Genomic DNA, 25,740 nt, shown 5'->3' with positions numbered 1-25,740 from the left:
TTCTGTGATAAAACATGTTGACGTTTTTTGGATAATATACTCAAGTAGAGTGATTGCTGGATCATATGCCAAGTGTATTTCCAGTTTTTAAAAGAAATTTCTGTAGCTGGTGTTGTGAAGTAATGGGTAAACCCTCCACCTGCGATGTTGACATCGCTGATTCAGGTACTGACTACTCCACTTCCAATGCAGCTACCTCTGATGGCCTGGAAAAAAACAGTGGAGGCGGACAAGTGTTTGGGCCTCTGTTACATTTGTGGGAGACCAAGAAGAAGCTTCTGGCTTTGGCCTGGCCCCCCCTGGCCATTATGGCTCTTGGAGAGTGAAGCATCAGATGAAAAAATCTCCCTCTCTCTGTCTCTCTGTAACTCTGATTTTCAAATATATAAATAAATACATCTTTAAAATAAGAAAAAGAAATCTCCACACTGCTTTCCACAGTTGATACACTAATTTATATTCCCACCAATAGTGTATAAAAGTTCCCATTTTTCCACGGCCTCACTAGCATTTGTTACTCTATCTTTTGGATAATGGGCATTTTGACAGGCATGAAGTAATACCTCATTGTACTCTTGATTTGCATTTCCCTAATGGCTAGTGATGTTAAACATTTTTTCATATATGTGTTGGACATTTGTATTTCTTTTTTTGAGAACTGTCTATTGAGGTTCTTTGTTGATAACTGGATTAAATATATTTCTGTTCAGTTTTTTTCAGTTGCTGGTATATTCTGTAAATGAATCATTTGTTGCATACTTAGCTTGCAAATGTTTTTCCCATTCTCTTGGGTGCCCCTTCACATTATTGATTATTGCCTTTGCTTTTCAGAAGCTTCTGAGTTTGTCATAATCTTATTTGTCTAGTTTTGCTTTTGCTGCATCTATTTTGGGAGTCTTACCTAAGAAGTCATCAACTACACCAATGTTTCTATTTCTCCTACATTATCTTCCAGCAACTTTACAGTCTCAGGTCTTAAATTTAGGTCCTTGGTTATCTTGGATTAATTTTTGTATATGGTGTGAAATATATATCTAATGTCATCCTTCTACATAATCCAGTTTTGCCAGCACCATGTATTGAAGAGATTAACCTTACTGAAATGTTTGGTCTGTGCATATTTGTCAAAAATCAGTTGGCTGCATATATATGGCTTATTTTCTAGACTTTCTATTCTGTTCCAGTGATGTATTTGTCAGTTTCATGTCATTACCATGCTGTTTTAATTACTATTGATTTGTAGTATGCTTTGGAGTCAGGCATTGTGATGCCACCAGATTGATTTTTACTCAGGATCACTTTGATATTCTGGGATTTTTGTGATTCCATAAGGACTTTAAGATTTTTTTCTAATTATGTAAAGAATGTCATTAATATTTTGATAAGGAGTGCATTGAATCTGTTGATTGTTTTAGGTAATATAAATATTTCGATGATACTGATTGTTCCAATTCATAAGCAAGGGATATTTTCCATTTATTTCTGTCCTTGATGATTTCCTTCATCACTGTTTTATAATTTTCATTATAGTGATCTTTCACTATAACTTTCAAGTTTATTCTTGATTAATTTTGTGGCTATTGTGATTGCAGTTCCTTTCTTGAAACTCGATGAGTTCATCATTAGTGTATAAAAATGCTACTGCTTTGTATGTGAATTTTTATTTCATCAAATCCAATTTTATTATGATTCTAGGAGTACTGTGTAGATTGCATGTTTATGGAGGGTGGAAGTACAACTAAATAATTTGAAAATATAACCAAAAATAACACTATGAAATGATCATGATGGAGGCATGTATACACAGATGAATTCACAATTGAAAATTCAGCGAATCTCAACTCTGTAAGATCACTTTGATACAACTGTGTATGACAGAAGATGACAGTTATGTTCTGGAACTGAAACTGAGGAAAAAAATCATGAAAATTCAGGAGAATGTGAAAATTCTTGTTCTACAGTGGTGATTAGAAGAGTTTGGAAGGGGTGTTGTTTTAATCCAGGATGCTATATTATAGTATTATAGATTGAGTGGCTTATAAACAAAAGAAATAAATTCTCATACTTGTGATGCCCGGACTTCTGAGATCAGGGTGCCAACATAGTTATATATATATATATATATATATATATATACACACACATATATATATATAAACTTTTATTTGTTAATTTGAGTTGCTTATATCCATGTATTTGTTTATGTAATCATGAAAGTCATACTAACATTTACATTTTTTATTTTGCCACAGTATGGCTTTTAATTGTTTTTTTTTTAACCTGGAAACCCTTTATTTAAAGATAGACAAACATCATGTGTTTCATATATACAAATTTCAGAACATAGTGATTCTTCCCACCATACCCTCCTCCCACGCACACTCCCATGCTTTTTCCTCCTTCCTCTCCTATTATTATTCTATTTTCACAAAGTTCTATTTTCAATTAACTTTATACACATAAGACTAACCCTGCACTAAGTAAAGAGTTCAGCAAATAGTATTAAAAAAAAAACCCTGTTCCTCAACAATTGAGACAGTACTGTTCAACATCAAAGCATCTCTAAGTATCAATTTCACTGCGACAGATTACATTTTAGGTACTATATTAGTTACCACAGATCAAGGAGAACATATGGTATTTGTCTTTTGGGACTGGCTTATTTTAATTAAGTGTAATGGTTTCCAGTTATGTCCATCTTGCAACAAAAGACAGGATTTCATTTCTTTTACTGCTGTGTAGTATTCCATGGTGTACATACCCCATAATTTCTTTATCCAGTCTTCAGGTGATGGACATCTGGTTTGATTTCATATCTTAGCTATTGTGAATTGAGCTGCAATAAGCATGGGGGTACAGATAACTCTTTCATGTGCTGATTTCATTTCCTTTGGGTAAATTCTGAGGAATTGGATGGCTGGATCATATGGTAGGTCTACATACAGATTTCTGAGGTATCTCCATATTGTCTTCCACAATGGTTGTACCAATCTACATTCATATCAACAGCAGATCAGGGTATGTTTTTCCCCACATCCTTGCCAGCATTTGATGTTTGCTGATTTCTGTATGAGAAACCATTCTAACTGGGGTGAGGTGAAACCTCATTGTATTTTGATTTTCATTTCCCTGATGGCATTTTCATTTCCCTGAGCATTTTCCCAAGTGTCCATTGGCGATTTGAATTTCCTGTTTTGAAAAATACCTGTTTTAGTCTATTGTCTACTTCTTAACTGGATTGTTTTGTTGTTTCTTGAGCTGTTTACACATTCTGGATATTAATCATTTATAAGTTGCATAGTTTGAAATATGTTCTCCTATTCTGTCAGTTGCCTCTTCACTTTCCTGAGCATTTTTTTTTCAATGCAGAGGCTTTTCAATTTGATGTATTCCATTTGACAATTTTCATTTTAATTATGTGTATGCTTCTGGGATGTTTTCCAAGAATTCTTTGCCTGTGCCAATGCCTTGCAGGATTCCCTCAATGTTTTTTTTTTAACTTTTATTTAATGAATATAAATTTCCAAAGTACGGCTTATGGATTACAATGGCTTCCCCCCCATATAGTCTCACCCACCCGCATCCCTCCCCTTTCCCACTCCCTCTCCCCTTCCATTCACATCAAGATTCATTTTAGATTCTCTTTATATACAGAAGATCAGTTTAGCATACATTAAGTAAAGATTTCAACAGTTTGCTCCCACACAGAAACATAAAGTGAAAAATAATAGATGATTTTTTAAATGATGATGAAATCAGATCAGACCTATTGTCATGTTTAATCCCAGTGAGAGTCAAGTTGGGAATTGATAATTTCTTTTTTTTTTTTTTTACATAAGATCAGTTTAGTATACATTAAGTAAAGATTTCAACAGTTTGCACCCCCATAGAAACACAAAGCTAAATATACTGTTTGAGTACTCATTATAGCATTAAGTCTCAATGTACAGCACATTAAGGACAGAGATCCTACATAAGGAGTAAGTGCACAGTGACTCCTGTTGTTGACTTTACAAATTGACACTCCTGTTTATGGCATCAGTAATCTCCCTATGCACCAGTCATGAGTTTCCAAGGCTATGGAAGCCTTTTGAGTTCACCAACTCTTATCTTGTTTAGACAAGGTCATAGTCAAAGTGGAGGTTCTCTCCTCCCTTCAGAGAAAGGTACCTCCTTCTTTGAAGACCTGTTCTTTCCACTGGGCTCTCACTCACAGAGATCTTTCATTTAGGGTGGTTTTTTTTTTTTTTTTTTTTTTTTTTTTTTTTTTTTTTTTTGCCAGAGTGTCTTGGATTTCCATGCCTGAAATACTCTCATGTGCTTTTCAGCCAGATTGGAATGCCTTTAGGTCTGATTCTGAGGCCAGAGTGCTGTTTAGGACATCCACCATTCTATGAGTCTGCTGAGTATCTCGCTTCCCATGTTGGATCACTCTCCCCTTTATTTATTCTATCGGTTAGTATTAGCAGGTACTAGACTTGTTTATGTGCTTCCTTTGACTCTTAGTCCTTTCATTATGATCAATTGTGAACTGAAATTGATCACTTGGACTGGTGAGATGGCATTGGTACATGCCACTTGATGGGATTAAATTGGAGTCCCCTGGTATGTTTCTAACTCTACCCTTTGGGGCAAGTCAGCTTGAGCATGTCCCAAATTATACATCTCTTCCCTCTCTTATTCCTACTCTTATGTTTAACAGGGATCACATTTCAGTTAAATTTCAACACTTAAGAATAATTTTGTATTAATTACAGAATTAAACCAGTCATATTAAGTAGAACAGACAAAAAAACTACTAAGAGGGATAATGTATTAAGTTGTTTATTAACAGTCAGGGCTATGCTGATCAAGTCACCGTTTCTCATAGTGTCCATTTCACTTCAGGAGGTTTCCTTTTTGGTGTTCAGTCAGTTGTCACCAATCAGCGAGAACATATGGTATTTGTCCCTTTGGGACTGGCTTATTTCACTCAGCATGATGTGTTCCAGATTCCTCCATTTTGTTGCAAATGACTGGATTTCGTTGTTTCTTACTGCGGTATAGTATTCTAAAGAGTACATATCCCATAATTTCTTTATCCAGTCTACCGTTGATGGGCATTTAGGTTGGTTCCAGGTCTTGGCCATTGTGAATTGTGCTGCAATAAACATTAGGGTGCAGACCGCTTTTTTGTTTGCCAATTTGAATTCCTTTGGGTAAATTCCAAGGAGTGGGATGGCTGGGTCGAACGGTAGGGTTATATTCAGGTTTCTGAGGAATCTCCAGACTGACTTCCATAGTGGCTTAACCAGTTTGCATTCCCACCAACAGTGGGTTAGTATCCCTTTTTCCCCACATCCTCGCCAGCATCTGTTGTTGGTAGATTTCTGAATGTGAGCCATTCTAACTGGGGTGAGGTGAAACCTCATTGTAGTTTTGATTTGCATTTCCCTGATTGCTAATGACCTTGAACATTTTTTCATGTGTCTGTTGGCCATTTGGATTTCCTCTTTTGAAAAATTTCTATTGAGGTCCTTGGCCCATCTCTTAAGTGGGTTGTTGGTTTTGTTTTTGTGGAGTTTCTTGATCTCTTTGTAGATTCTGGTTATTAACCCTTTATCTGTTGCATAGTTTGCAAATATTTTTTCCCATTCTGTCGGTTGTCTCTTCACGCTCCTGACTGTTTCTTTTGCAGTACAGAAACTTCTCAATTTGATGCAATCCCAATAGTTGATTTTGGCTTTGACTGCCTGTGCCTCCCGGGTCTTTTTCAGAAATTCTTTGCCTGTGCCAATATCTTGAAGGGTTTCTCCAATGTTCTCTAAAATTTCTCTAAAAAGAAATTAAAGTGATACAAATTGGGAAGGAAGAACTCAAACTATCCCTCTTTGCAAATTATATGATTATTTATTTAGGGGTCCCAAAGAACTCTACTAAGAGACCATTGGAACTTAGAGAAGAGTTTGGCAAAGTAGCAGGGTATAAAATCAATGCACAAAAATCAACCGCCTTTGTGTACACAGGCAATGCCATGGCTGAGGAAAAACTTCTAAGATCAATCCCATTCACAATAGCTACAAAAACAATCAAATACCTTGGAATAAACTTAACCAAGGACGTTAGAGATCTATATGATGAAAATTACAAAACCTTAAAGAAGAAATAGAAGAGGATACCAAAAAATGGAAAAATCTTCCATGCTCATGGATTGGAAGAATCAACATCATCAAAATGTCCATTCTCCCAAAAGCAATTTATAGATTCAATGCAATACCAATCAAGATACCGAAGACCTTCTTCTCAGATCTGGAAAAAATGGTGCTGAAATTTATATGGAGGCACAAGAGACCTCGAATAGCTAAAGCAATCTTGTACAACAAAAACAAAGCCGGAGGTATCACAATACCAGATTTCAGGACATGCTACAGGGCAGTTGTAATCAAAACAGCATGGTACTGGTACAGAAACAGATGGATAGACCAATGGAACAGAATTGAAACACCAGAAATCAACCCAAACATCTACAGCCAACTTATATTTGACCAAGGATCTAAAACCAATTCCTGGAGCAAGGACAGTCTATTCAATAAATGGTGCTGGGAAAATTGGATTTCCACGTGCAGAATTACACCTTACACAAAAATCCACTCAACATGGATTAAAGACCTAAATCTACGACCTGACACCATCAAGTTATTAGAGAACATTGGAGAAACCCTTCAAGATATTGGCACAGGCAAAGAATTTCTGGAAAAGACCCGGGAGGCACAGGCAGTCAATGTTTTGTAATAATTTAATAGTGTCAGGTCATATAGTCATATATAGATCTTTGATCCATTTTGAGTGGATTTCTGTGTGAGCTTTAAATGGGGGTCTTGTTTCATACTTCTGCATGTGGAGATCTGTTTTTTCCAGCACCATTTGTTGAAGAGACTATCCTTACTTCAGGGAATGGTTTTAGCTTCTTTTTCAAAAATAAGTCAGTTGTAGACGTGTGGATTGATTTCTTGAGTTTATATTCCATTCCATAGGTCTACATATTCATTTTTGTGCCAGTACCAAACTTTTTTTAAAATTATAATTACTCTGTAGTATGTCTTGAAAACAGGTATTATGATGCCTCTGTCTCTTTTTTTCTTTGTATAAATTTCTTCAGCTGTTTGGGGTCTCCTGTGTTTCCATATGAATTTCAGCATCGATTTTATAGATTTGTGAAGATTGTCCTTGATACTTTAATTGGAATCTCATTGAATCTGTAAATTGCTTTTTGGTAGAATGGACATTTTTATGATATTGATTCTTCCAATTCATGAACATGGAAGATTTTCCCATTTTTCTTGTCTTTTTCTATTTATTTCTTTTTTTTCAAGCTAACAAGGTTTTATTTTATCAAATGTCTGTATAATTTCAATATGAAAAAATTTTTACATGCATTTGTTAAAGTCTCATAATCTGTGAAATGGGTCACAAGCAAATAAGGAAACGTTGTAAAAATCCTCCAAACAAGCTTAACCATACGGACTCCCAATTCCCACAGTGCACTTTTTGCAGAAAGGAATAAACACAACAATTTTCCATCTTGAAGATGATTACTCAAATATAGTCAGAACTCAGATCGAGTGAGTTTACATTAGCTAACTGAGCAAGGAATTCTCTTACAGGTCCAAACCCGAAGCCCTGCAGGGCCGGCAGAGGCCCCAGTCTCCTGCACTCAGAGCCAGCATCACAGACCTCTCGGGTGTCTGCCTAGATTCAATGTGAAGTAAAAAATATCCCAAGTCTTACACCAAAATAGAGGCTTTGACTTAGAAATATGCTTTTAATCTTATTTTTAAAATAAGACAGAAAAAAAACAAAAATCAAGTTTGAAGCACAGTAACACTTATTTTGGCAAGCTAGCAATCAAAATCTAGAAAGCGTAAGCTATGTGGTTCAAGTGAAAAAGGCATTAAAGAACAACCTTAATATTCAGGGAAAAATCACACTGAACAAAATATATAGTATGTCTAAGCATTCGGAAGTTATAATTTAAATCATAATGGTAAAAGCTAAAAACTATGCTCAGTTTCTTTTAGAGATTAAGTGCACCTTTAACTTTCCCCCAAATAAAATCAGCTGACTATTTAACCACACCTCAGAATTTGTGTTCTCTTAGTACAAAGCAATCACTACGTACACATACAATGCTTGCTTGTTAATGTAGTAGTCATTTCCTTGGCTCATCCAACGTGCAATGCACACGACTTCAAAGACTACAAATTTGGGGAAATTGTACACAAACTGGAAAAACAAAATTTCAAGTTTCAAAACCTGTTCTTCATCAACGTTTATAGGACACTCAGGTCACTTCTGCTCCTCAGATGTTGTGCTGTCATTTGATCAGCAGTTTACCTTGACCTAAACGTGCATCACCAAACACCAGTCCGTGGGACCAGAGGCAAAACTTTCCAAGTACTATATTTCTTAGTGGCTGAATAAAGTCATTACAAATACAGGCACTTACACTCTGAATGCCTGATTATGGTCTCAGCACCTAACAACGTATCACAGGCTCCTAGAATCCTATCAGGTTAAATGATGGTACATTATAAAAGGAGCCAATTACTTCAGCCAAAGTCATTCAGAGCCAAAAATCTTAAGAATGACCAAAATCAAATCTTTATTTTTGTTAACTGTATAAATGTGATCCAAATATGTCCATCACTAGTTTTTCAAAAAGAAACGTGCTATAAAATAAGCAAACTCTATCTGCTCACGGATGTGTATGGACTCCCTAGATTTCTCATTGGGCTTAAATACAGATCACTCACAGTAATAGATTTTCTTAGTATAAAGTGTAGCATGATGGTAAGCTATTTTAGCTTTTGCACATACATGTTGCACTTCTGTCTGATAATAGAAAAAGTTGCAGCATTATACTGTTAAGCTAGGTTGCATCCGGCCCTTTAAATGGCATCAATATCAATGTCGTCATCCTTGTTGTCAGACTTCACAGTTTCAACTTTTGGTACACTGGCAGTCTTTGAATACACCACCTCAATGTTCTCATCTTCATCATCTTTTTCACCACCAGAAGACTCCTCCTCTGCCTCTTTCAACCATTTAATAAATGGCTCTGCTTTGACACGAATCTTTTTGGCAAGTTTGTTTTTGTTTTTTTTTTTTTTTTTTTTTTTGTTTGTTTTTTTTTTTTGACAGGCAGAGTGGACAGTGAGAGAGAGAGACAGAGAGAAAGGTCCTCCTTTGCCTTTGGTTCACCCTCCAATGGCCACCGCGGCCGGCGCGCTGCGGCTGGCGCACCGCGCTGATCCGATGGCAGGAGCCAGGAGCCAGGTGCTTTTCCTGGTCTCCCATGGGGTGCAGGGCCCAAGCACCTGGGCCATCCTCCACTGCACTCCCTGGCCACAGCAGAGAGCTGGCCTGGAAGAGGGGCAACCGGGACACAATCCGACGCCCCAACCGGGACTAGAACCCGGTGTGCCGGCGCCGCTAGGCGGAGGATTAGCCTAGTGAGCCGCGGCGCCAGCCGGCAAGTTCTTTTGAGACGTATTTCTTAGAAGCCTTTTCCGACCAGCTGATGATGACTTCTTCTAAAAGGTCTGCATCGTACATCTCCTTCAAGATGTGTGGAATCTTGGAGATGAGCTGAGCTTGATGCATTGCTACCACACACTCCAAACCATGAAGAAGATACTGCTGAGCTTGTTTCTTGTTGTGACAAAATCTTAGAAAATGGCACCTGTATTTCTTAATTTGTTCCCTGATATTCTCATTAAAGAGAACTTCAGACAGAACAAGAGGGCCCATGGCTTTCACGTGCAGCCTTTCTGCTTCAGCAACGATTTCCTTGTCAGATGAATCAATGACACCCTCTTCTTTCTTTTTCTTAATAAAATCAAACAGGATGTTGACGTGCTTTTCCACAGTCTTCTCCAAGTCGTCACTGAGCGTCAGAACTTTCGCATGGTCACTGATTTCATCCATTCTTCGCCTCTGAGCTTCCTCAGTTGTATCCTCTCCCCAGTCATCATCCTCCTTCTCTTCCACAGCATGTGGAGGAGGACTGATTTCATTTGGTGGTGGTGGTGGTGTTTCACTGCTGGATACGGAGCCATTTTCCTTGTCTTTGCCCTTCCTATTTTCTTTTCCTTTTCTTTCTTTTCTGTACCACTGTCACTATTCTCAGGTGGGTTTTTGAGAATGAACATGCAGAGTTTATAATGTGTGTCAAGCATGCCTCGATAGCCACAGGCTTTACAAGAATTATCTATTGTTTGCTTCTTCAGATTGACATGCAGATCTGTTTCAGGATTCTCACACTCAGGATAGAGAACAAATTTTTTAATGAATCCATCCAACATGTCTTGCAGCTTATTCGCCTCATGAGATCCTTAATGTTTTGTAATTTGCATCATAGAGAACTTTTACATCCTTGGTTCAATTTATTCCAAGATATTTAATTTTTTGTAGTTACATTGAGTCACCTTTAAAGTTATTTCTCAATCATGGCATTCTCTGTGTAAACAATGGCTACTTTTTGTGTTAATTTTATATCCTGCCACTTTACCAAACTCTTTTTTGATTTCCAATAGTCTCTGAGTGGAATCTTTTGTATGCCCTATATGTAAGAATCATGTCATCTACAATTAGGCATAGTTTGACTTCCTTCTTTTCAATTGGTAGCCCTTTGATTTCTTTTTCTTGCTTAATGGTTCTGGCTAAAACTTCCAAGATTATATGGAATTGTGAGAGTGGACATCCATGTCTGGTTCCAGATGTTAGTGTAAATGCTTCCAACTTTTTCCCATTCAATAAGATGTGTTTGTCATAAATTGCCTTGATTTTTTCGAGGAATGTCCCTTCTTTACCCAATTTGCTTAAGGGTTTCATTATGAAATGTTGTTGTATTTTATCAAATGCTTTATCTGCATCTATTGAGATAATTGTGTGGTCTTTGTTCTTTAGTTTGCTAATGTGATTTATCACATCTATTGATTTGTGAATGTGAAATCATCCATGAATTCCAAAGATAAATCCCATCTAGATCCAGGTGAATGATCTTACTGATTTGTTGTTGGGTTGAAGATTTTTGCATCTATGTTCATCAGGGAAATTGGTCTATAGTTCTCTTTCTCTGTTGTGTCTTTTTATGGTTTAAGAATTAGGGTGATATAGGCCTCGTGGAAAGAGTTTGGATAGATTTCCTCTCTTTCAATTGTTTTTTAAAAACGAGCAAAATTGAGTTCTTCTTAAAATTCTGGTAGAACACACCATTGTTGACACCTATTTCTGAGCTTTCTTTTTTGGGAGGGTCTTTATTACTGACTTAATCTCCATCTTTGTTATTGGTCTGTTTAGGTGTTCTGTGTTTCGTGGTTCAATTTTGGTAGGTTGCATGTGACCAGGAATTTATCCATTTCTTCTAGGTTTACTTATTTGTGGACATACAACTTCTGTCGTAGTTTCTGATGATTTTTTTTATTTCTCTTATCTTTGTTGCATTTCCTTTTTCATATCTGATTTTATTGATTTTGGCCTTCTCCCTCTCTTGGCCAATGGAATATCAACTTTTTTCTATTGTTTCCAAAATCAGCTCTAGTTTTCACTGATCTTTTTTTTGTTGTTGTTTTCAATTTTGTTTTTTTTTTTTATCTAATTCTAATTATTTCTTTCCTCGTAATAATTTTGGGTTTGGATTGTTGTTCTTTTTCTAGGTCTTTGAGATGTATTGATAGCTCATTTATTTGATGCCTTTATAATTTCTTGGTGTAGGCACCACTTGCTATTAACTTCACTTTTAGCATTGCTATTGCTGAATCCCATAAGTTTTTATTGGATGCATTGTCACTTTTATTCATTTCCAGAAATTTTTGAATTGTTCTTTTGATTTTTTCTATGACCTACTTTTCATTCAGGAGCATATTGTTCAGTTTCCATTTTTTGCATGTGTTCCTGAGATTCTTGACTTCTTGATTTCCAGCTTCATTCCACTGTGGTGAGAGAAGATGCATGGTTTGAATTTGATTTTTTGAATATGCTGAGACTTGTTTTATGGCCTAACATATGATCTATCCTAGAGAAAGTTCCACATCCAGGTGAGAGGAATGGGCATTCTGCAACTGTAGGATGAAAATTTCTGTAGATGTCAGTCAGGTCTATTTGGTCTATAGTATCATTAAACTCTGTTGTTTCTTTCCTGATTTTCTGTACATTGCTGAAAGTGGCATTTTGAAGCCACTTTTTATTGTATTGGAGTCTATAGCTCCCTTTAGCTCAATTAATGTTTCTTTTAAATAGCCACATAGTGGCCTTCTTCATCTCTTCTAACAATTTTTGTGTTAAAGCTTATTTTGTCTGATATTAGAATGACTATTCCTGCTCTTTTTTGTTTTCCCTTAGCGTAAAATATCTTTTTCCATCCTTTCAGTTTCAGCCTGCATGTATATTTTTTGATGAGATGTGTTTCTTATAGGTAGCAAATAGCTGGATTTTGTTTTTTTAATCCAATAGTCTGTATCTTTTAACTGAAGAGCTGAGGCCATTTACAGTCAAGATGTTTCCATTTTTGGGTATCCTCTTCTATTTCTTTCTTTAAGGTTTTGTAATTTACATTGTAGAGATCCTTAACTTCCTTGGTTAAATTTATTCCAAGGTATTTGATTGTTTTTGTAGCTATTGTGAATGGGATTGATCTTAGAAGTTCTTCCTCAGCCGTGGCATTCCCTGTGTATATATAGGCTGTTGATTTTTGTGCATTGATTTTATATCCTGCTACTTTGCCAAACTCTCCTAAGACATGGAACTCTGGCATTGCAGAAACTCTGCAAGATATAGGTACTGGCAAAGACTTCTTGGAAAAGACCACAGAAGCTCAAGCAGTCAAAGCCAAAATTAACAAAGGGGACTGCATCAAATTGAGAAGTTTCTGTACTGCAAAAGAAACAGTCAGGAAAGTAAACAGGCAATTGACAGAATGGGAAAAAATATTCGCAAACTATGCAACAGATAAAGGGTTGACAACCAGAATATACAAAGAAATCAAGAAACGGCACAACATCAAAACAAAAAACCCACTTAAGAGATGGGCCAAGGACCTCAATAGACATTTTTCAAAAGAGGAAATCCAAATGGCCAACAGACACATGAAAAAATGTTCAAGATCACTAGCAATCAGGGAAATGCAAATCAAAACCACAATGAGGTTTCACCTCACCCCAGTTAGAATGGCTCACATTCAGAAATCTACCAACAACAGATGCTGGCGAGGATGTGGGGAAAAAGGGACACTAACCCACTGTTGGTGGGAATGCAAACTGGTTAAGCCACTATGGAATTCAGTCTGGAGATTCCTCAGAAACCTGAACATAACCGTACCATACAACCCAGCCATCCCACTCCTTGGAATTTACCCAAAGGAATTCAAATTGGCAAACAAAAAAGCGGTCTGCACCCTAATGTTTATTGCAGCACAATTCACAATAGCCAAGACCTGGAACCAACCTAAATGCCCATCAACGGTAGACTGGATAAAGAAATTATGGGATATGTACTCTTTAGAATACTATACCGCAGTAAGAAACAACGAAATCCAGTCATTTGCAACAAAATGGAGGAATCTGGAACACATCATGCTGAGTGAAATAAGCCAGTCCCAAAGGGACAAATACCATATGTTCTCGCTGATTGGTGACAACTGACTGAACACCAAAAAGGAAACCTCCTGAAGTGAAATGGACACTATGAGAAACGGTGACTTGATCAGCATAGCCCTGACTGTTAATGAACAACTTAATACATTATCCCTCTTAGTAGTTTTTTTGTCTGTTCCACTTAATATGACTGGTTTAATTCTGTAATTAATACACAGTTATTCTTTTTTTTATCTTTTATTTAATGAATATAAATTTCCAAAGTACGACTCATGTGTTACAATGGCTTCCCCCCCCATACCGTCCCTCCCACCCACAACCCTCCCCTTTCCCACTCCCTCTCCCCTTCCATTCACATCAAGATTCATTTTCGATTATCTTAATATACAGAAGATCAGCTTAGTATACCTTAAGTAAGTATTTCAACAGTTTATCAGATCAGACCTATTGTCATGTTTAATCCCAGTGAGAGTCAAGTTGGGAGTTGATAATTTCTTTTTTTTTTTTTTTTTTACAGAGGATCAATTTAGTATACATTAAGTAAAGATTTCAACAGTTTGCACCCCCATAGAAACACAAAGTGAAATATACTGTTTGAGCACTCTTTATAGCATTAAGCCTCAGTGTACAGCACGTTAAGGACAGAGATCCTACATGAGGAGTAAGTGCACAGTGACTCCTGTTGTTGACTTTACCAATTGACACTCCTGTTTATGGCATCAGTAATCTCCCTATGCACCAGTTATGAGTTTCCAAGGCTATGGAAGCCCCTTGAGTTCTCCGACTCTTATCTTGTTTAGACACGGTCATAGTCAAAGTGGAGGTTCTCTCCTCCCTTCAGAGAAAGGCACCTCCCTCTTTGAAGACCTGTTCTTTCCACTGGGATCTCACTCACAGAGATCTTTTTGCCAGAGTGTCTTGGCTTTCCATGCCTGAAATACTCTCATGGGCTTTTCAGCCAGATCCGAGTGCCTTTCGGGCTGATTCTGAGGCCAGAGTGCTATTTAGGACATCCGCCATTCTATGAGTCTGCTGAGTATCTCACTTCCCATGTTGGATCACTCTCCCCTTTATTTATTCTATCGGTTGGTGTTAGCAGATACTAGACTTGTTTATGTGCTCCCTTTGACTCTTAGTCCTTTCATTATGATCAATTGTGAACTGAAATTGATCACTTGGAGTAGTGAGATGGCATTGGTACATGCCACCTTGATGGGATTGAATTGGAATCCCCTGGTATGTTTCCAACTCTACCAATTGGGGCAAGTCAGCCCGAGCATGCCCCAAATTATACATCTCTTCCCTCTCTTATTCCCACTCTTATGTTTAACAGGGATCACATTTCAGTTAATTTTCAACACTTAAGAATAACTGTGTGATAATTACAGAATTAAACCAGTCATATTAAGTAGAACAGACAAAAAAAAATACTATGAGGGATAATGTATGAAGTTGTCCATTAGCAGTCAGGGCTATGCCAATCAAGTCACCATTTCTCATAGTGTCCATTTCACTTCAGGAGGTTTCCTTTTTGGTGTTCAGTCAGTTGTCACCGATCAGGGAGAACATATGGTATTTGTCCCTTTGGGACTGGCTTACTTCACTCAGCATGATGTGTTCCAGATTCCTCCATTTTGTTGCAAATGACTGGATTTCGTTGTTTCTTACTGCGGTATAGTACTCTAAAGAATACATATCCCATAATTTCTTTATCCAGTCTACCGTTGATGGGCATTTAGGTTGGTTCCAGGTCTTGGCTATTGTGAATTGTGCTGCAATAAACATTAGGGTGCAGACCGCTTTTTTGTTTGCCAATTTGAATTCCTTTGGGTAAATTCCAAGGAGTGGGATGGCTGGGTTGTATGGTACGGTTATGTTCAGGTTTCTGAGGAATCTCCAGACTGAATTCCATAGTGGCTTAACCAGTTTGCATTCCCACCAACAGTGGGTTAGTGTCCCTTTTTCCCCACATCCTCGCCAGCATCTGTTGTTGGTAGATTTCTGTATGTGAGCCATTCTAACTGGGGTGAGGTGAAACCTCATTGTGGTTTTGATTTGCATTTCCCTGATTGCTAGTGACCTTGAACATTTTTTCATGTGCCTGTTGGCCATTTGGATTTCCTCTTTTGAAAAATGTCTATTGAAGTCCTTGGCCCATCTCTTAAGTGGGTTGTTGGTTTTGTTTTTGTGGAGTTTCTTGATCTCTTTGTAGATTCTGGTTATTAACCCTTTATCTGTTGCATAGTTTGCAAATATTTTTTCCCATTCTGTCGGTTGTCTCTTCACTCTCCTGACTGTTTCTTTTGCAGTACAGAAACTTCTCAATTTAATGCAATCCCAATAGTTGATTTTGGCTTTGACTGTCTGTGCCTCCCGGGTCTTTTCCAGAAATTCTTTGCCTGTGCCAATATCTTGAAGGGTTTCTCCAATGTTCTCTAATAACTTAATGGTGTCAGGACGTAGATTTAGGTCTTTAATCCACGTTGAGTGGATTTTTGTGTAAGGTGTAAGGTAGGGGTCTTGCTTCATGCTTCTGCACGTGGAAATCCAGTTTTCCCAGCACCATTTATTGAATAGACTGTCCTTGCTCCAGGAATTAGTTTTAGATCCTTGATCAAATATAAGTTGGCTGTAGATGTTTGGGTTGATTTCTGGTGTTTCAATTCTGTTCCGTTGGTCTATCCATCTGTTTCTGTACCAGTACCATGCTGTTTTGATTACAACTGCCCTGTAGTATGTCCTGAAGTCTGGTATTGTGATGCCTCCGGCTTTGTTTTTGTTGTACAAGATTGCTTTAGCTATTCGAGGTCTCTTGTGCCTCCATATGAATTTCAGCATCATTTTTTCTAGATCTGCGAAGAATGTTTTTGGTATCTTGATTGGTATTGCATTGAATCTATAAATTGCTTTTGGGAGAATGGACATTTTGATGATGTTGATTCTTCCAATCCATGAGCATGGAAGATTTTTCCATTTTTTGGTATCCTCTTCTATTTCTTTCTTTAAGGTTTTGTAATTTTCATCATAGAGATCTTTAACGTCCTTGGTTAAGTTTATGCCAAGGTATTTGATTGTTTTTGTAGCTATTGTGAATGGGATTGATCTTAGCAGCTCTTACAGTTATTCTTAAGTGTTGAAATTTAACTGAAATGTGATCCCTGTTAAACATAAGAGTGGGAATAAGAGAGGGAAGAAATGTACAATTTGGGACATGCTCAAGCTGACTTGCCCCAAAGGGTAGAGTTAGAAACATACCAGGGGATTCCAATTCAATCCCATCAAGGTGGCATGTACCAATGCCATCTCACTACTCCAAGTGATCAATTTCAGTTCACAATTGATCATAATGAAAGGACTAAGAGTCAAAGGGAGCACATAAACAAGTCTAGTACCTGCTAATACTAACCGATAGAATAAATAAAGGTGAGAGTGATCCAACATGGGAAGTGAGATACTCAGCAGACTCATAGAATGGCAGATGTCCTAAACAGCACTCTGGCCTCAGAATCAGCCCGAAAGGCATTCTGATCTGCCTGAAAAGCAAATGAGAGTATTTGAGAGTATTTCAGGCATGGAAAGCCAAGACACTCTGGCAAAAAAAAAAAAAAAAAAAAAAAAAAAAAAAAAAAAAAACTAAATGAAAGATCTCTGTGAGTGAGATCCCAGTGAAAAGAACAGGTCTTCAAAGAAGGAGGTACCTTTCTCTGAAGGGAGGAGAGAACCTCCACTTCGACTATGACCTTGTCTAAACAAGATAAGAGTCGGTGAACTCAAAAGGCTTCCATAGCCTTGGAAACTCATGACTGGAGCATAGGGAGATTACTGATGCCATAGACAGGAGTGTCAATTGGTAAAGTCAACAACAGGAGTCACGGTGCACTTACTCCTCATGTAGGATCTCTGTCCTTAATGTGCTGTACATTGAGAATTAATTCTATAACGAGTACTCAAACAGTATATTTCACTTTGTGTTTCTATGGGGGTGCAAACTGTTGAAATCTTTACTTAATGTATACTAAACTGATCTTCTGTAAAAAAAAAAAAAAAGAAATTATCAATTCCCAACTTGACTCTCACTGGGATTAAACATGACAATAGGTCAGATCTGATTTCATCATCATTTAAAAAATCATGTATTATTTTTCACTTTATGTTTCTGTGTGGGAGCAAACTGTTGAAATCTTTACTTAATGGATGCTAAACTGATCTTCTGTATATAAAGAGAATCTAAAATGAATCTTGATGTGAATGGAAGGGGATAGGGAGTGGGAGAGGGGAAGGTTGCGGGTTGGAGGGACGTTATGGGGGGGAAGCCATGTAATCCATAAGCTGTACTTTGGAAATTTATATTCATTAAATAAAACTTTAAAAAAAGGAAGTCAGTCTGGAGATTCCTTTAGAAACCTGAATATAACCCTACCATTCAACCCAAACATCCCACTACTTGGAATTTACCCAAAGGAAATTAAAATGGCAAACAAACAAGCTGTCTGCACATTAATCTTTATCGCAGCTCAATTCACAATAGCCAAGACCTGGAACCAACCCAAATGCCCATCAACAGTAGACTGGATAAAGAAATTATGGGACATGTACTCTATAGAATAGTATACAGCAGTCAAAAACAACGAAACCCGGTCATTTGCAACAAGATGGAGGAATCTGGAAAACAATATGCTGAGTGAATTAAGCCAGTCCCAAAGGGACAAATATCATACGTTCTCCCTGATCAGCGACAACTAACTGAGCACCAAAGGAAAACCTGTTGAAGTGAAATGGACACTATAAGAAACAGTGACTTGATCAGCTCTTACCCTGACTGTTGATGTACAATGTAATACTTCATCCATTTTAGTATTTTCTCTTTCTTTTTTTCTAGTACTATTGTTTGAACTCTGTGATTAACACACAATTATTCTTAAGTGTTTAATTTTAACTGAAAAGTGATCCCTGTTAAATATAAGAGTGGGAATAAGTGAGGCAGGAGATGTAAAATTTGGGACATGCTCCATCGGACTTGCCCCAAACGGTGTAGTTAGAATCATGCCAGGGTATCTCAATACAATCCCTTCAAGGTGGCATGTACCAATGCAATCTCACTAGTCCAAGTGATCAATTTCAGTTCACAATTGATCACACTGATAGGTCTAAGAGTCAAAGGGATCACACAAAAAAGACTAGTGTCTGCTAATACTAGCTGATAGAATCAAAAATGGAGAGAACGATCCATCATGGGAAGCGAGATACACAGCAGACTCAGAGAATGGCAGATGTCGTAAATAGCACTCTGGCCTCAGAATCAGCCCTTAAGGCATTCGGATATGGCTGAAGAGCCCATGAGAGTATTTTAGGCATGGAAAGCCAAGACACCCTGGGAAAAAAAAAAAAAGAAGACCTAAATGGAAGATCTCCAGGTTTGAGATCCCAGTGGAAAGAACAGGGCCATCAAAGAAGGAGGTACCTTTCTCTGAAGGGAGGAGAGAACTTCCACTTTGACTATGACCTTGTCGAAATAAGATTGAAGTCGGCAAACTCAAAAGGCTTCCAAATCCTAGGCAACTCATGACTAGAGCCTAGGGAGATTACTGACACCATAAACAAGAGTGTCAAATTGTTAAGTCAACAACAGGAGTCACTGTGTACTTACTTCTCATGTGGGATCTGTCCTTAGTGTGTTGTCCAATGTGAAGCAATGCTATAACGAGTACTGAAACAGTATTTTACACTTTGTGTTTCTGTGTGGGTGCAAACTGATGAAATCTTTACTTAATATATACTAAATCGATCTTCTGTATATAAAGATAATTGAAAATGAATCTTGATGTGAATGGAATGGGAGAGGGAGCGGGAGATGGGAGGGGTGTGAGTGGGAGGGAAATTATGGGGGTGAAGCCATTGTAATCCATTTACTATACTTTGAAAATTTATATTTACTAAGTTATAAAAAAGCTCCATGCCTATAAAAAGGCATTTTTATTATTCCTAGAGCAATTGATGCTAATTATACAGATTTTCAATTGTGGTCAAACTTACCCCCAAGAACTACGCTCTCATTTTCCTGTTGCTCAGCTACTTTTCTTCCCATATATTTCTAACTCTAGTAATGATGTTTTGTTCGGAGATCGAGGCTTTGGATCTATGATATTGGCTGCCATTACTGAAATGCCTAATAATCATCCTCAAATGACTATACAAATTGACTCTCTGGAGTTTTTTGGGTTAATTGATACTGGCACTGATGTCTCTGTCATTCCTTTACAATGATCTTCATTATTGCCTTCAGTTTCTGCTGACCCCTTGTGGATATAGGTGGTAAGGCCCAAACCGACAGAGTCCAAGTGCTGGCTTAGCACTGATCATCATCTTGTTGGTAATATCCATCCTTATATTTTTCCTATTCCCTTTACTATCTGGGGATGAGAGCTACAACAACTTCAAACCACAATTCATACAAATTTATGTTACTGGCCTCCACTTGTACACCCCTTCAGCATACCACTTTAACCTTGACCTAACAGCTTGGCTAGCTCAGTCTGTAGAGCATGGAACTCTTAATCTCAGGGTCGTGGGTTAAAGGCCCATGTTAAAATAAACAATTAAAAAAGGGGGAACACCCTGGCACAAATTAATCAAACAATATCTATTCTATTATTTACACTTAATCTTTTTTTAACTTTTATTTAATGAATATAAATTTCCAAAGTACAGCTTATGGATTACAACAGCTTCCCCCCCCCCATAGCGTCCCTCCCACCCGCAACTCTCCCCTTTCCCACTCCCTCTCCCCTTCCATTCACATCAAGATTCATTTTCTATTCTCTTTATATACAGAAGATCAGTTTAGCATACATTAAGTAAAGATTTCAACAGTTTGCTCCCACACAGAAACATAAAGTGAAAAATACTGTTTGAGTAGTAGTTATAGCATTAAATCTCAATGTACAACACACTAAGGACAAAGATCCTACATGAGGAGTAAGTGCACAGTGACTCCTGTTGTTGACTTAACAAATTGACACTCTGGTTTATGGCATCAGTAATCACCCTAGGCTCTTGTCATGAGCTGCCAGGGCTATGGAAGCCCCCTGAGTTCACCGACTCTGATCATATTTAGACAAGGCCATGGTCAAAGTGGAAGTTCTCTCCTCCCTTCAGAGAAAGGTACCTCCTTCTGTGAAGACCTGTTCTTTCCACTGGGATCTCACTTGCGGAGAAATTTCATTTAGGTTTTTTTTTCTTTTTTTCCCAGAATGTCTTGGCTTTCTATGCCTGAAATACTCTCATGGGCTTTTCAGCCGGATCCACATGCCTTAAGGACTGATTCTGAGGCCAGAGTGTTGTTTAGGACATTTGCCATTCTATGGGTCTGCTGTGTATCTCACTTCCCACGTTGGATCGTTCTCTCCCTTTTTTATTCTATCAGCTAGTATTTGCAGACACTATTCTTGTTTATGTGATCCCTTTGGTTCTTAGTCCTATCATTATGATCAATTGTGAACAGAAATTGATCACTGGGACTAGTGAGATGGCATTGGTACATGCCACCTTGATGGGATTGAATTGGAATCCCCTGGTATGTTTCTAACTCTACCGTTTGAGGTATGTCAGCTTGAGCATGTCCCAAATTGCACATCTCTTCCCTCTCTTATTCCCACTCTTATATTTAACAGTGATCACTTTTCAGTTAAGTTTCAGCACTTAAGAATAATTGTGTATTGATTACAGTATTCAACCAAAAGTATTAAGTAGAACAAACAAAAAAAATACTAAGAGGGATAACATATTAACCTGATCATCAACAGTCAGGGTGAAGGCTGATCAAGTCACCGTTTCTCCTAGTGTTCATTTCACTTTAACAGGTTTCCTATTTGGTGCTCAGTTAGTTGTCACCTATCAGGGAGAACAAGTGGTATTTGTCACTTTGGGATTGGCTTATTACACTCAGCATAATGTTTTCCAAATTCCTAACAGGGATCACTTTTCAGTTAAAATTTAAACACTTAAAAATAATTGCGTGTTAATTACAGAGTTCAACCAATGGTACTAGAACAAAAAAATACTAAAATGGATAAAGTATTACATTGTACATCAACCGTCAGGACAAGAGCTGATCAAGTCACTGTTTCTCATAGTGTTCATTTCACTTCAACAAGTTTCCCCTTTGGTGCTCAGTTAGTTGTCGCTGATCAGGGAGAACATATGATATTTGTCCCTTTGGGACTGGCTTAAATCACTCAGCATGATGTTTTCCAAATTCCTCATCTTGTTGCAACTGACTGGGTTTCATTGTTTTTGACTGCTGTATTGTCGCTCCCCCATTCACAGAGGAACGACACAGGACCCTGTGTTGTTCTTTTGTCTGCTCAGCCCTCCCCTGGTTTGCTGCTGTTTCTTCCTGGGTTGGCAGGAAGGGCAGTTCCCCCTGCCACTTTCCCCACTTCCGCAGGGGAGCGGTACACCACCGGCCGGCTCTCTCGGGGGCTGCTCATGTGTTCCTTCAGATAGATGTTCCTGGTGCATGTTGTCTCTCTCCTCCTTTATAGTCCTCTTCCACCAATCCCAACTCTGCTACCCACACGCCGAGTACGCTGCTCTTCTCCAATCAGGAGCAGGATCAGCTCCTGCAGGTTACTGGTCGAACTGGAGGCAGCTGTGTAGAAGTTGTTTACTCCTCTCCCAGCGCCATATTGTGGGAGAGCAGATGCATAGAATAAGTCTTCATTCCAGTAACTTAGTCTAGTCCGAGTTGCTCCCCACACTGTATAGTATTCGATAGATTACATGTCCCATAATTTCTTTATCCAGTCTACTGTTGATGGGCATTTGGGTTGGTTCCAGGTCTTGGCTATTATGAATTGAGCTGCGATAAAGATTAATGTGCAGACAGCTTGTTTGTTTGCCAATTTCATTTCCTTTGGTTAAATTCCAAGGAGTGGGATGGCTGGGTTCAATGGTAGGGTTATATTCAGGTTTCTGAGGAATCTCCAGACTGAATTCCATAGTGGCTTAACCAGTTTGCATTCCCACCAACAGTGGGTTAGTGTCCCTTTTTCCCCACATCCTCTCCAGCATCTATTGTTGGTAGATTTCTGAATGTGAGCCATTCTAACTGGGGTGAGGTGAAACCTCATTGTGGTTTTGATTTGCATTTCCCTGATTGCTAGTGATCTTGAACATTTTTTCATGTGTCTGTTGGCCATTTGGATTTCCTCTTTTGAAAAATGTCTATTGAGGTCTTTGACCCATCTCTTCAGTGGGTTGTTTGTTCTGATGTTGTGGAGTTTCTTGATTTCTTTGTAGATTCTGGTTATCAACCATTTATCTGTTGCATAGTTTGCAAATATTTTTTCCCATTCTGTCAGTTGCCTCTTTACTTTCCTGACTGTTTCTTTTGCCGTACAGAAACTTCTCAATTTGATGCAATCTCAAATGTTAATTTTGGCTTTGACTGCCTGTGCTTCTGGGGTGTTTTCCAAGAAGTCATTGCCGGTACCTATATCTTCCAGGGTTTCTCCAAAGCTCTCTAATAATTTGATGGTGTCAGGTCGTAGATTTAAGTCTTTAATCCATGTTGAGTGGATTTTTGTGTAAGGTGAAAGGTAGGGGTCTTGCTTCATGATTCTGCATGTGTAAATCCAATTTTCCCAGCACCATTTATTGAATAGACTGTCCTTACTCCAGGGATTGGTTTTGGATCCTTGATCATATATGAGCTGGCTGAAGATGTTTGGATTGATTTCTGGTGTTTCAATTCTGTTCCATTGGTCTATCCATCTGTTTCTGTACCAGTACCATGCTGTTTTGATTACAACTGCCCTGTAGTATGTCCTGAAATCTGGTATTGTGATGCCTCCAGCTTTGTTTTTGCTTTCCAAGATTGCTTTAGCTATTTGTGGTCTGCTGTGTCTCCAAATGAATTTCAGCATCATTTTTTCCAGATCTGAGAAGAAAGTCTTCAGTATTTTGACTGCTATTGCGTTGAATCTATAAATTGCTTTTGGGAGAATGGACATTTTGATGATATTGATTCTTCCAACCCATGAGCATGGAAGATTTTCCCATTTTTTGGTATCCTGTTCTATTTCTTTCTTTAAGATTTTGTAATTTTCATTGTAGAGATCTTGAACGTCCTTGGTTAAATTTATTCCAAGGTATTTCATTGTTTTTGTAGCTATTGTGAATGGGATTGATCTTAGCAGTTCTTTCTCAGCCATGGCATTGCCTGTGTATACAAAGGCTGTTGATTTTTGTGCATTGATATTATACCCTGCTCCTTCGCCAAAATCTTCTATGAGTTCCAATTGTCTCTTAGTAGAGTTCTTTGGGTCCCCTAAATAAAGAATCATGTCATCTGCAAAGAGGGATAGTTTGAGTTCTTCCTTCCCAATTTGTATCCCTTTAATTTCTTTTTCTTGCCTAATAGCTCTGCCTAAAACTTCCAGAACTATATTGAAAGCAGTGGTGAGAGTGGGCTTCCCTGCCTGGTACCAGATCTCAGTGGAAATACTTCCAACTTTTCCTCATTCAATAGGATGTTGGCCGTGGGTTTTTCATAAATTGCTTTGATTGTATTGAGGAATGTTCCTTCCATACCCAGTTTGCTTATAGTTTTCATCATGAAAGTGTGTTGTATTTTATCAAATGCTTTCTTGGCGTCTATTGAGATAATCATATGGTTTTTCTTCTGCAGTCTGTTAATGTGGTGTATCACATTGATTGTTTTGTGCACATTAAACCATCCCTGCATACCAGGGATAAATCCCACCTGGTGTGGGTGGATGATCTTTCTGATGTGTTGTTGCATTCTATTGGTGAGAATTTTATTGAGGATTTTTGCGTCTATGTTCATCAGGGATATTGGTCTGTAATTCTCTTTCAATGCTGCATCTTTCTCTGGCTTAGGAATTAAGGTGATGCTGGCTTCATAGAAAGAATTTGGGAGGATTCCCTCTTCTTCGATTGCTCTGAATAGTTTGAGAAGAAATGGGATTAGTTCTTCTTTAAATGTCTGGTAGAATTCAGCAGTGAATCCATCTGGTCCTGAGCTTTTCTTTATTGGGAGTGCCTTTATTACTGTTTCAATTTCTGTCTCAGTTATGAGTCTTATATTACCCTTCGGGCAATTTTAAGGCAGCTGAGTACCCAACAAGGAAACTTTTCTGTCCTCTACAGAATGCATCACATCCATTAGTGTATTATAAAGATCCCCCTGATACAACTTGGAAAAGACCAGAACCACTATTAAAGTGGGGGCAAGAGTATGATTCTGTTCTCTCTCCCACAGGACCTGTGTGGATTCCAATTCATTGCCTCACCTGAACAGCAGCATAAGGTGGCTTCAAGGCCTTCAGGGCCTGATCCCTCAGTTCTACCTCAGACTGCAGGAAGGCATCAGAGACTTCCTCATCCTGATAGACCACTGGTTACTTGGGGAGACACCAAGTCATTAGTTGCTTCAAGAAAAACACCAAGAAGAAAGCCTTGAGACTTTCTTGATAGCCATAAGGACTAAATTGACAAAAAAAAAAACTCATTGCTGATACTGTGTTGCCTTATGTTATCAAATTTCACTTGGTTAGATAAGAGTCGGAGAACTCAGAGGGCTTCCATAGCCTTGGAAACTCATGACTGGAGCATAGGGAGATTACTGATGCCATAGACAGGAGTGTCAATTGGTAAAGTCAACAACAGGAGTCACTGTGCACTCACTCCTCATGTAGCATCTCTGTCCTTAATGTGCTGTGCATTGAGATTTAATGCTATAACGAGTACTCAAACAATATATTTCACTTTGTGTTTCTATGGGGGTGCAAACTGTTGAAATCTTTACTTAATGCATACTAAACTGATCCTCTGTCAAAAAAAAAAAAAGAAATGATCAATTCCCAACTTGACTCTCACTGGGATTAAACATGACAATAGGTCTGATCTGATTTCATCATCATTTAAAAAAATCATCTATTATTTTTCACTTTATGTTTCTGTGTGGGAGCAAACTGTTGAAATACTTACTTAAGGTATACTAAGCTGATCTTCTGTATATTAAGATAATCGAAAATGAATCTTGATGTGAATGGAAGGGGAGAGGGAGTGGGAAAGGGCAGGGTTT

General features: G+C 38.1%; 1 long non-coding RNA gene and 1 pseudogene across 3 annotated transcripts in view; one reads left to right on the top strand and one right to left on the bottom strand.

The window, feature by feature from the left end:
* LOC149119615 (uncharacterized) overlaps positions 1-25,471 on the top strand; it is a 76,788-nt gene extending 51,317 nt beyond the window's left edge. For all 3 annotated transcript variants that reach the window (XR_016227711.1, XR_016227710.1, XR_016227709.1), the window contains exon 3: positions 24,916-25,471. This is a non-coding gene — a long non-coding RNA (uncharacterized LOC149119615). The remainder of the gene's footprint in view (positions 1-24,915) is intronic.
* LOC100352869 (eukaryotic translation initiation factor 5 pseudogene) lies at positions 8,907-24,819 on the bottom strand (annotated as a pseudogene).
* Positions 25,472-25,740: the final 269 nt, after the last annotated feature.

The sequence above is a fragment of the Oryctolagus cuniculus genome, chromosome X (assembly GCF_051225735.1).
Source record: "Oryctolagus cuniculus isolate XC-2025 breed Fujian yellow rabbit chromosome X, ASM5122573v1, whole genome shotgun sequence".
In the NCBI taxonomy this organism is placed as follows: Eukaryota; Metazoa; Chordata; class Mammalia; order Lagomorpha; family Leporidae; genus Oryctolagus; species Oryctolagus cuniculus.
The sequence above is the reverse complement of the archived record's forward strand: the minus strand, read 5'-3'. Positions and strand labels throughout refer to the sequence as shown.